This window comes from Lissotriton vulgaris, chromosome 2_1 (assembly GCF_964263255.1).
Source record: "Lissotriton vulgaris chromosome 2_1, aLisVul1.2, whole genome shotgun sequence".
In the NCBI taxonomy this organism is placed as follows: Eukaryota; Metazoa; Chordata; class Amphibia; order Caudata; family Salamandridae; genus Lissotriton; species Lissotriton vulgaris.
Genome location: NC_141687.1, coordinates 1,426,362,388 through 1,426,375,617, shown reverse-complemented (window position 1 = coordinate 1,426,375,617; position 13,230 = coordinate 1,426,362,388). Strand labels below are relative to the sequence as shown.

Genomic DNA, 13,230 nt, shown 5'->3' with positions numbered 1-13,230 from the left:
TTAGCAGAGGGCAGCTACATCCAACCTAAAAAATAGCATCAGTCTATATCACAATGCATGCCATTTGACGCGTAGAAGCAGGAATGACATTGCCTTATGAAAGAATGGGAGGTGAGAGGGTGCTGAGATAATATTCCCTCAAGAAAAGCTTCTGTGCAACACCAGACTCGCAAGTCAATATTTCTTAGTTCTACGAATTGTTGTCGAGATGGAAGACACCACAATCAATTGTGCAAAAGTCACTAACCAACCAACTCATAGTAATTTTATCAATGAAGTGCCAAAAGTAAGTGGTTCTTCAGAATTAATGTCAAATTACTGCAATTACAGAACAGAGCTTTTAAAGGCTTTAAAAAACTACCAACTGAAAAAAATCCACAGAGTGTGAAAACGGGGTTAGTCATTTATTATCAGGTAAGCAAATTAGGTTAAAAGACACTGCAATAGAAAATTCCCTAAAAAACAACAGCATGTTATCTCAGCAGCTGGGATCAGCAGTGAAGCTCATAATCCGAGGAGTGACTTCACTGCTACAGTAAAGTCAAAACTGGAAGGTTTTTTCTCAACGCGATATGTGTGCTGTGGTCGACAAGTATCAAGTGTCACTATCAAAAATTAGTGGGAAATCACATACACTGTGCTCTATGAGGACAAGCAAATTGTATGAGGTCACTGAGGGGAATAGCCGCCTACAATGCCTGCGTGCAGAAACCCCAGCTCTCAATTATGCTCAGTCTCTTGTTCACCCCATCCTCCCGAAACAATGTTCCAGAAGTTAACTGAAAACATGCTCCAGCCGGAAAACACTGAGATTCTATTACTTACAGATCTTTAGTGTATTGCAGTTGGATCAATGACACAACATCGACAGTCAAAATATCGAGAGGACAAAATATCAAATCAAAAATATCGACTGCAAAAATATCAACTTCCTATCTTCAAACAGGTAAGTACAATAATATCAACCCCAAAATATCGAGTGTAAAAAATATAGTCTGTCAAAATATCGATTTTTTTAAATGTCTTAAAAGTAAATTAAAAGTAATATAATATTAAATTAAATTAATTTAAACATATTTAAAATACTTAAATAAAATTGAGAAATAATTATTGTAACCAAAAAAAGATGTATATTTTAAATACACACTTATATATATATATATCTATATATCTATATATATATATATCTATACATATTATTTACAAAACATATACAATATTTTTATCGTAGGATAGCGAAAAGGTTACATTTACTGTAACGACTCCTGTGAGTGCAACAGTAGGGAAAGCATTGGATAGCCTAGGGGTAAAAATGTACTATTCCCACACCAGCGAGTGCAACAGTAGGGAATGTGTTGGATAGCGTAGGGGTAAAAATTACTATTCCCACTCTAGAGACGGCAACTGTAGGGAAAGCGTTGGATAGCGTAGGGGTAAAAATTACTATTCCCACATCAGAGAGTGCAACAGTAGGGAAAACGTTGGATAGCGTAGGGGTAAAAATTACTATTCCCACTCCAGTGAGTGCAACAGTAGGGAGAGCGTTGGATGGCGTAGGGGTTTAAATTACTATTCCAACTCCAGTGAGTGTAACAGTAGGGTAAGCGTTGGATAGCGTAGGGATAAAAATTACTATTCCAACTCCAGAGAGTGCAACAGTAGGGAAAACATTGGATAGCGTAGGGGTAAAAATTACTATTACCACTCCATAGAGTGCAACAGTAGGGAAAGCGTTGGATAGCGTAGGGGTAATAATTACTATTACCACTCCAGAGAGTGCAACAGTAGGGAAAGCGTTGGATAGCGTAGGGGTAAAAATTACTATTACCACTCCAGCGAGTGCAACAGTAGGGAAAGCGTTGGATAGCGTAAGGGTAAAAATTACTATTCCAACTCCAGTGAGTGCAACAGTAGGGAAAGCGTTAGATAGTGTAGGGGTAAAAATTACTATTCCCACTCCAGTGAGTGTAACTGTAGGGAAAGCGTTGGATAGTGTAGGGGTTTAAATTACTATTCCCACTCCAGTGAGTGCAACAGTAGTAAAAGCGTTGGATAGCGGTGGGGTAAAAATTACTATTCCCACTCCAGTGAGTGCAACAGTAGGGAAAGCGTTGGATAGCGTAGGGGTAAAAATTACTATTCCCACACCAGCGAGTGCAACAGTAGGGAAAACATTAGATAGCGTAGGGGTAAAAATTACTATTACCACTCCATAGAGTGCAACAGTAGGGAAAGCGTTGGATAGCGTAGGGGTAATAATTACTATTACCACTCCAGAGAGTGCAACAGTAGGGAAAGCGTTGGATAGCGTAGGGGTAAAAATTACTATTACCACTCCAGCGAGTGCAACAGTAGGGAAAGCGTTGGATAGCGTAAGGGTAAAAATTACTATTCCAACTCCAGTGAGTGCAACAGTAGGGAAAGCGTTGGATAGTGTAGGGGTAAAAATTACTATTCCCACTCCAGTGAGTGTAACTGTAGGGAAAGCGTTGGATAGTGTAGGGGTTTAAATTACTATTCCCACTCCAGTGAGTGCAACAGTAGTAAAAGCGTTGGATAGCGTAGGGGTAAAATTTACTATTACCACTCCAGAGAGTTCAACAGTAGGGAAAGCTTTGGATAGCGTAGGGGTAAAATTACTATTCCAACTCCAGTGAGTGTAACAGTAGGGTAAGCGTTGGATAGCGTAGGGATAAAAATTACTATTCCAACTCCATAGAGTGCAACAGTAGGGAAAACATTGGATAGCGTAGGGGTAAAAATGACTATTACCACTCCAGAGAGTGCAACAGTGGGGAAAGCGTTGGATAGCGTAGGGGTAAAAATTACTATTCCCACACCAGCGAGTGCAACAGTAGGGAAAACATTGGATAGCGTAGGGGTAAAAATTACTATTACCACTCCATAGAGTGCAACAGTAGGGAAAGCGTTGGATAGCGTAGGGGTAAAAATTACTATTACCACTCCAGAGAGTGCAACAGTAGGGAAAGCGTTGGATAGCGTAGGGGTAAAAATTACTATTCCAACTCCAGTGAGTGTAACAGTAGGGTAAGCTTTGGATAGCGTAGGGATAAAAATTACTATTCCAACTCCAGAGAGTGCAACAGTAGAAAAAACATTGGATAGCGTAGGGGTAAAAATTACTATTAGTACTCCAGAGAGTGCAACAGTAGGGAAAGCGTTGGATAGCGTAGGGGTAAAAATTACTATTCCCACACCAGCGAGTGCAACAGTAGGGAAAACATTGGATAGCGTAGGGGTAAAAATTACTATTACCACTCCAGAGAGTGCAACAGTAGGGAAAGCATTGGATAGCATAGGGGTAATAATTACTATTACCACTCCAGAGAGTGCAACGGTAGGGAAAGCGTTGGATAGCGTAGGGATAAAAATTACTATTACCACTCCAGCGAGTGCAACAGTAGGGAAAGCGTTGGATAGCGTAGCGGTAAAAATTACTATTCCAACTCCAGTGAGTGCAATAGTAGTGCAAGTAAATACTTCTTATTTAAATATAAATAATATAAATAGTAACACCAATTATAAATTAACTAAAATATACAGTAGGGAAAGCATTGGATAGTGTAGGGGTAAAAATTACTATTCCCACTCCAGTGAGTGCAACAGTAGGGAATGCGTTGGATAGTGTAGGGGTTTAAATTACTATTCCCACTCCAGTGAGTGCAACAGTAGGGAAAGCGTTGAATAGCGTAGGGGTAAAAATTACTATTACCACTCCAGAGAGTGCAACAGTAGGGAAAGCGTTGGATAGTGTAGGGGTAAAAATTTCTATTACCACTCCAGCGAGTGCAACAGTGGGGAAAGCTTTGGACAGCGTAGGGGTAAAAATTACTATTCCAACTCCAGTGAGTGCAACAGTAGGGAAAGCGTTGGATAGTGTAGGGGTAAAAATTATTATTCCCACTCCAGTGAGTGCAACAGTAGGGAAAGCGTTGGATAGTGTAGGGGTTTATATTACTATTCCAACTCCAGTGAGTGTAACAGTAGGGACAGCGTTGGATAGTGTAGGGGTAAAAATTACTATTCCCACTCCAGTGAGTGCAACAGTAGGGAATGCGTTGGATAGTGTAGGGGTAAAAATTACTATTCCAACTCCAGTGAGTGCAACAATAGGGAAAGCATTGGATAGCGTAGGGGTTTAAATTACTATTCCAACTCCAGTGAGTGTAACAGTAGGGTAAGCGTTGGATAGCGTAGGGATAAAAATTACTATTCCAACTCCAGAGAGTGCAACAGTAGGGAAAACATTGGATAGCGTAGGGGTAAAAATTACTATTACCACTCCATAGAGTGCAACAGTAGGGAAAGCGTTGGATAGCGTAGGGGTAATAATTACTATTACCACTCCAGAGAGTGCAACAGTAGGGAAAGCGTTGGATAGCGTAGGGGTAAAAATTACTATTACCACTCCAGCGAGTGCAACAGTAGGGAAAGCGTTGGATAGCGTAAGGGTAAAAATTACTATTCCAACTCCAGTGAGTGCAACAGTAGGGAAAGCGTTGGATAGTGTAGGGGTAAAAATTACTATTCCCACTCCAGTGAGTGTAACTGTAGGGAAAGCATTGGATAGTGTAGGGGTTTAAATTACTATTCCCACTCCAGTGAGTGCAACAGTAGTAAAAGCGTTGGATAGCGTAGGGGTAAAAATTACTATTCCCACTCCAGTGAGTGCAACAGTAGGGAAAGCGTTGGATAGCGTAGGGGTAAAAATGACTATTCCCACACCAGCGAGTGCAACAGTAGGGAAAACATTAGATAGCGTAGGGGTAAAAATTACTATTACCACTCCATAGAGTGCAACAGTAGGGAAAGCGTTGGATAGCGTAGGGGTAATAATTACTATTACCACTCCAGAGAGTGCAACAGTAGGGAAAGCGTTGGATAGCGTAGGGGTAAACATTACTATTACCACTCCAGCGAGTGCAACAGTAGGGAAAGCGTTGGATAGCGTAAGGGTAAAAATTACTATTCCAACTCCAGTGAGTGCAACAGTAGGGAAAGCGTTGGATAGTGTAGGGGTAAAAATTACTATTCCCACTCCAGTGAGTGTAACTGTAGGGAAAGCGTTGGATAGTGTAGGGGTTTAAATTACTATTCCCACTCCAGTGAGTGCAACAGTAGTAAAAGCGTTGGATAGCGTAGGGGTAAAAATTACTATTACCACTCCAGAGAGTTCAACAGTAGGGAAAGCTTTGGATAGCGTAGGGGTAAAATTACTATTCCAACTCCAGTGAGTGTAACAGTAGGGTAAGCGTTGGATAGCGTAGGGATAAAAATTACTATTCCAACTCCAGAGAGTGCAACAGTAGGGATAACATTGGATAGCGTAGGGGTAAAAATGACTATTACCACTCCAGAGAGTGCAACAGTGGGGAAAGCGTTGGATAGCGTAGGGGTAAAATTTACTATTCCCACACCAGCGAGTGCAACAGTAGGGAAAACATTGGATAGCGTAGGGGTAAAAATTACTATTACCACTCCATAGAGTGCAACAGTAGGGAAAGCGTTGGATAGCGTAGGGGTAATAATTACTATTACCACTCCAGAGAGTGCAACAGTAGGGAAAGCGTTGGATAGCGTAGGGGTAAAAATTACTATTACCACTCCAGCGAGTGCAACAGTAGGGAAAGCGTTGGATAGCGTAAGGGTAAAAATTACTATTCCAACTCCAGTGAGTGCAACAGTAGGGAAAGCGTTGGATAGTGTAGGGGTAAAAATTACTATTCCCACTCCAGTGAGTGTAACTGTAGGGAAAGCGTTGGATAGTGTAGGGGTTTAAATTACTATTCCCACTCCAGTGAGTGCAACAGTAGTAAAAGCGTTGGATAGCGTAGGGGTAAAAATTACTATTACCACTCCAGAGAGTGCAACAGTAGGGAAAGCTTTGGATAGCGTAGGGGTAAAAATTACTATTACCACTCCAGCGAGTGCAACAGTAGGGAAAGCATTGGATAGTGTAGGGCTAAAAATTACTATTCCAACTCCAGTGAGCGCAACAGTAGGGAAAGCGTTGGATAGTGTAGAGGTAAAAATTACTATTCCCACTCCAGTGAGTGCAACAGTAGGGAAAGCGTTGGATAGTGTAAGGGTTTAAATTACTATTCCAACTCCAGTGAGTGCAACAGTAGGGAAAGCGTTGGATAGCCTAGGGGTATAAATTACTATTCCCACTCCAGTGAGTGCAACAGTAGGGAAAGCGTTGGATAGTGTAGGGGTAAAAATTACTATTCCAACTCCAGCAAGTGCAACAGTAGGGAAAGCGTTGGATAGCGTAGGGGTAAAATTACTATTCCAACTACAGTGAGTGCAATAGTAGTGCAAGTAAATACTTCTTATTTAAATATAAATATTATAAATAGTAACACCAATTACAAATTAACTAAAATATTTTACAATTTTGTTAAATATATTAAATAATCAATTTAAAATACAAATAAAAATGATTTAATAATAAAAATTACCTACTAATACTAATTATTTACCTATTAATAATAAAATATTTAACAATTTAAAAGTATTTTGAAAAAATAACTCAATACATTTTTTATTCAAACACACAAACCACTACAGAAATTAATTTAATAAAAGTAACATAATTATCAATTAATCAATTACAGTAAAGTACAAAATATATTTTAATTAATTACAAATTAAAAATTAATTTACAATTAATTCTGAATAAATACCAATAATTAAAATAACATATTTAATTAATTATAATAAAATTACTTTCCACCCTATTCCCCTATAAACCCACAACCACCTGCAGAAAATAAATTACTAAAATTAACATATTTATCAATTATTCAATTACATTTAATTACCAATTATTTTTTAATTAATTGCCAATCAATTATTAATTATCAATTAAGTCTAAATAAATACCAACAAATAAAATTACATATTTAATTAATTATAATAAAATGACTTCCCACCCTATTCCCCTATAAACCCACAACCCGCTACAGAAAAAAAATTAACCACATTAACATTTTTATCAATTAATCAATTAAAATTAATTGCCAATTATATTTTAATTAATTGGAAATTTTTAATTAATATATAATAATAAATAAATACCAATAACTAAAATAACATATTTAATTCATTATAATTAAATGACTTCCCACCCTATTCCCCTATAAACCCACAACCCGCTACAAAAAAATAAATGACTAAAAACAAAATATTTTTCAATTAATCAATTAAAATTATTTAGCAATTATATTTTAATTAATTACCAATTAATAATAATTTACAAATTAATTGTAAATAAATACCAATAAATAAAATAACATATTTACTTAATTATAATTGAATTACTTCCCACCCTATTCCCCTATAAACCCACAACCTGCTACAAAAAATAAATTACTAAAAATTAAATATTTATTAATTAATCAATTAAAATTAATTAGCAATTATATTTTAATTCATTACCAATTAATAATAGTGTAACAATTAATTCTAAATAAATACCTATAAATAAAATAACATATTTAATTTATTATAATTAAATTACTTCCCACCCTATTTCCCTATAAACCCACAACCCGCTACAAAAAATAAATGACTAAAAACAAAATATTTATCAATTAATCAATTAAAATTAATTAGCAATTATATTTTAATTAATTACCAATTAATAATTTAACAATTAATTCTAAATAAATACCAATAAATAAAATAACATATTTAATTAATTATAATTAAATTACTTCATACCCTATTCCCCTATAAACCCAAAACCCGCCACAGAATTATATTACACAAAAATTAAATATTAATATTTACTTACCTTAAGTTCGATACTTTTGTTGTCCATATTCTGTCTAGTCGATATTATGTCCATTCTATATTTTTGAATCAATATTTTTTCTATTCTAGTAAATATAAATTTTTTCTAGTCGAAATTTTTGGAGTCTATATCATGTCTAGCCGATATTATGTCTATTCTATATTTTTGACCCAATATTATGTCTAGTCGAAATTAAAAACTCGATATTTTGTCTAGTTACCATTGCAGTTTGTGGTATGGCATAAAACATCGGTTCTTAAAAGTTATTTTGTAGCATTAATAGAAAACACATAATTATTAATGATAACCATCAGAAGAAATTCACGCCGTGTCATACAAGAAGCAGCTCAAGGTAAAAGACACTGCAGAGTGCCTGTGCTAAAACCTGCCTTGAAATTCTGGCACTGATGTGCTGCATGCTGTGGGTGACATGTGAAAGTCGCTGAACACATCTGCTTTCTTCAGAGGCAGGAAGCATCACGAACAAGCCCGTGACCCGTGTGCTCGAGCACCAGGCCATATGTTTTGAATTATCGTGCCCGTGTCTGGGCACGATAATTCAATACATATGGCGCCCATGCGGGTAACCGCAAACAATATGCCACACATGCACAAGCGTGTGGTGAGCATTTTAAAGCCCCTTACTAAATTCTCGCCAGAGCAGCGCATGCACTCTGCTACAGGCTCGACCTAAAAATGTTTCTCTCTATATGTTCCTGCTGATCTCTCAGCAGCTATTTTTCTTGTGAGTGTCAAACCCTTATTTATGCTCTATTGATCAGTTTCTTTGTAAATCCTCCTAAGTGGGGTTTGGTCTCTAATATCTATGCTTTTTCAAAAAAGTCTTCCATATATTTACAGTTTCAACAAATGATCTTATAGAAATAAGTAAGCCTGAACTTGACATTTCTAGTTATTGTGTTCAAAGTAGACCAAGTGCATACCAGAAAACAACTGAGCACTAGGCCTTGGCAGGGTTGCAGAGTTCGACTACGTGTTACCAAAAAAACTCTGCAGTGGTACATAATGTTCTGCAAGCAGCAGAGTGCTTAAGGTCATGCGGTTTGTGCTGCCTTTTACCACCAGGTGTTTATCCTGAGCTGGAAAATCAGTGCAAACAGCACCTTGCACAGTAAAAGAAGGCACTGCTTCTTTCTGCCGCTCGAGTAGATGTTCTACTCGAGTGGCAGGCTCCTCCACGTGAATGGAAGGTTTCTCAACGGGAGCAGTCGTGACCATTCTTAACCACCCACGTTGAAAAATCTCACTTGGAAGTGGATATATATATATATATATATATATATATATATATATATATATATATATATATATATATATATATATATATATATATATATATATATATATATATATATTACCTACTGGCGGTCGCCAGTAGGTAGTTATAGTTAGGATTTTTTTCAATGTTAAATCTCAAAATTCTATTTGGAATAACTTTGGCACCGGTTGACGAATCTGCCTGAAAATTTCCTGAAAATGGCCTCGTCGAGCTCCGGTCCTTCCTTGAAAGTTTGGGGGGGATACGTCAAGCGGGGGCCGAGATAAAAGGGGGGTCCCAAAACACATTTTCCCCATGTAAATTTCCATAGGGCGGTCGATTTCACTTTTAGCCCGAACGGCTGAATGGATTTCCAGCAAACTTGGCAAAATTGAAGGGACTGGTAGCCCGATGTGCCTTTGCTATGTCTCAAGATATGTGCTGCAGTGGATTTTGAGTAATTTAGGTTCAAAAAAATATATATATCTATAGGCGCTCTCCGGTGCGCGCACCGGGGTGCGCTCCAGGCGCGACACGCGACTTGCGCGCAGGAAGCTGATTGGCTCTTGGGTGTCTGTAAACATTCTAAACAGTCTGGAGCGGCCGCCATCTTGTGTCTCGGTAAAATCGAGACACAAGGGGTTTGAAAAAAAAAGGGGCAAATGACCATAAGGGGGAAGAGTAGACCCCCTCTGACCCCCTAGGTTTGATGTAGGGGCTAAAATAGGGTCCTGCGGGGCATTAAATTTTTTATTTTTTTTTTCGTTTTGCGCGGGGGAAGCGCATGGTACGCGCACCGGCGAAGCACGGAGAAAATCCAGGACCATATTTATGAAGGCCTTGCGCTGCCAGTTTTGCGCCTCCTGTGCGTCAATTTTTGTGACGCACCAGCGGTGTAAAAAAATGCGCATTGTTACGCAATATTTAAAAAGTGACGCATCTATCTAGATGCGTCACTTTTTAAATATAGTGCAACGAGGCACATTTTTTTACACTGCTGGTGCGATGCGTCACTTTTCTGTGCGCACTCCTTATGACATTCCAGATGTGTCATATTTAATGTATGACGAATCATGTTGCAAGGAGTTACAGATACATCAGTATTTCTGACATATCTGTAAACATAAAAGTGACGCGAGGCAGGCGCAAGATTTTGACGCAACAGCATCCTAAAAGTGACGCAGAGAAATCTCATAGATTTCAGTACGTCGTTATTACCAAGCTTTTTGCGGGGGAATGCCCCCTCTGCATACATTATACCTGACGCAGATATAATGTGGCGCAGAGTTTTAAAAAGTGACCCATGTACCTAGATGCGTCACTTTTTAAAAATAGCGTCAGGTATAATGCATGCAGAGGGGGTGTTCTTCCGCAAAAAGCTTTGTAATAGCGACGCAGTGAAATCTTTGAGATTTCACTGCGTCACTTTTAGGATGCTGTTGCGTCAAAATCTTGCGCCTGCTTTACAGCAGGTGTTAGACTGACGCAAGACCTTTCACATGGTGCTTTTTCCATGTGAAAGGACACATTACTGGAGTTGCGTCACTTTTGTGACGCACTCCAGCAATGCGTTACTTGGAATGTCATAAGGAGTGCGCACAGAAAAGTGACGCATCGCACCAGTGGTGTAAAAAAATGTGCCTCGTTGCGTTATATTTAAAAAGTGACGTATCTAGGTAGATGGGTCACTTTTTAAAATCAAGCGCCACATTATATCTGCGTGAGGTATAATGCATGCAGAGGGGGTGTTCCCCCGCAAAAAGCTTTGTAATAGCGACGTAGTGAAATGTTTGAGATTTCACTGCGTCACTTTTAGGATGCTGTTGCGTCCTTTAAATATAGTGCAACGAGGCACATTTTATTACACTGCTGGTGTGATGCGTCACTTTTCTGTGCGCACTCCTTATGACATTCCAGATGTGTCATATTTAATGTATGACGAATCATGTTGCAAGGAGTTACAGATACGTCAGTATTTCTGACATATCTGTAAACATGAAAGTGACGCGAGGCAGGCGCAAGATTTTGACGCAACAGCATCCTAAAAGTGACGCAGAGAAATCTCATAGATTTCAGTACGTTGTTATTACCAAGCTTTTTGCGAGGGATTGCCCCCTCTGCATACATTATACCTGATGCAGATATAATGTGGCGCAGAGTTTTAAAAAGTGACCCATGTACCTAGATGCGTCACTTTTTAAAAATAGCGTCAGGTATAATGCATGCAGAGGGGGTGTTCCCCTGCAAAAAGCTTGGTAATAATGACGCAGTGCGTCACTTTTAGGATGCTGTTGCGTCAAAATCTTGCGCCTGCTTCACAGCAAACCTTTCACATGGTGCTTTTTCCATGTGAAAGGACACATTACTGGAGTTGCGTCACTTTTGTGACGCACTCCAGCAATGCGTTACTTTTGTGTTTACAGATACGTCAGAAATACTGACATATCTGTAACTCCTTGCGAATTGATTAGTCATATATTAAATATGACATATCTGGAATGTCATAAGGAGTGCGTCCACAAAAGTGACGCATTGCTGTTTTCACGTAGCGATGCGTCACTTTTCAGAAATGAGGCCTCCAGTTTATTCACTGTGTCATAACTTTCTTTTCTAACACTCACCTTCTTTCATTCCTCCTACTTCACTTCCTTTCACCTCTCATACCTTTCTGTTCTTTCTTACTCATTCTCCTTTCAATTATCAATGTACTATATTTCACTTACTCTTCATTTTTTTAAGAATATAGCTCTTTGATGAGAATTGGAGGTAGTTCTGAAAAGAACTTTTGGTTTTCTTCTTTTAACTGAACAGGAACAAAAACAGGGAATGGAAACTGCTCAACAGGATCAAAAAGAAAACAAAAAAATTAGGGGTGGGAAGGGCAGCGATGGTTCTCCAATGCTCGAACCATGAGCAGGACACTTTGCTCCCCATAGGTGAGGAGTTGATTGCAGTATCTGCATTTGACGACCCCATGGTTAAATGCAGGTTGTATGTTTGCCACCTGCTCCTGCGATTGCTCTCTCCCAGAAGAAGTTGCTCCTCCGGTTGATGTAGAGGCCCCATCTCTGGGAACCTCTTGTGCCAGAGCCCTGACACTTTCCCGGGCAAAATTCTGGGGGTGCCTCCTCTCCACATGGCGAATCATGGTAAAGTTGCCAAAAGAGTACTTTTTTTGGGGGTTACCCCGTGACAGGACCTGTTTGCAGATCCTGCAATCCACTTTTGGTGCATTCACCTTTTTCTGGTCTGCTGGAAACTTAAAAAATTTCCAGATGAAATGCTCTTTGACCTTCGGCTGAGGAGGCTCTTCATCAATGAATTCAGGCTCATCTTCACTGCTGGATGGTCTGGCAGCCATGATTATCCAAGAAATATGCAAGAGCAAAAAAGCAGGTCTTTCAGTCACAAAAGTGAAAGAAGAAGTGAAGGAAATGGGTGGGGATTTCATTCATTGTAAAAAAAAACTGTTAGCAACCAATGAAAAGTGTTATTTTAGGGTCACATGACCCGACGCGTTTACGCTGCGCGCTCCGGAGCACTTCCGGTGCGTTTACGCAGCGCGATCGTAGGCGCTTCCGGGGCGCAAACGTGGCGCGATCGTAGGCGCTTTTGCGTGCGTTTACGCGCCGCGAACGTAGGCGCTTCCGAGGGCACTTACGTTGCGCGCCGAAGTGACGTCATCAAACTTTTACAGAAATGCATAATCATTTTCCTTATTAAAAAAAACTAATTTTATTTGTATGGTACGAAATGTTTTGCATTATTATTAACTTTTCATTCATATTTTTTTTCACGAACGACAGTTGCGCTCTGGGTGCGCTTTCAGATGAGCTCACGGAAAAGCTTACTGGAGAGCTTAGCTGAAAGCTTCCCGGAGCGCGCACCCAGAGCGCAAAAGAAAAAAATTATATAAAAAAAATGAATACTTTAAAAAAAACAGCAAATTAAAAAAAAAAATAAAGGTTAGAAACTCGATATACAAAGGAATTAGCATTTAAAAAACCTATGAAATTCACTGAAAAAACCATAGGTTTCACACCAGTTATAGTTAGGAATTAGCATTTAAAAAACCTATTAAATTCACTGAAAAAACCATAGGTTTCACACCAGTTATAGTTAGCTGGAAATT

At 38.8% G+C, this 13,230-nt stretch overlaps 1 pseudogene; it reads left to right on the top strand.

Annotated features, from left to right (window-relative positions):
- The first annotated feature begins 208 nt into the window (after positions 1–208).
- The window catches only part of LOC147732702 (G2/M phase-specific E3 ubiquitin-protein ligase-like), a 105,208-nt pseudogene continuing 92,186 nt past the window's right edge, over positions 209–13,230 (top strand).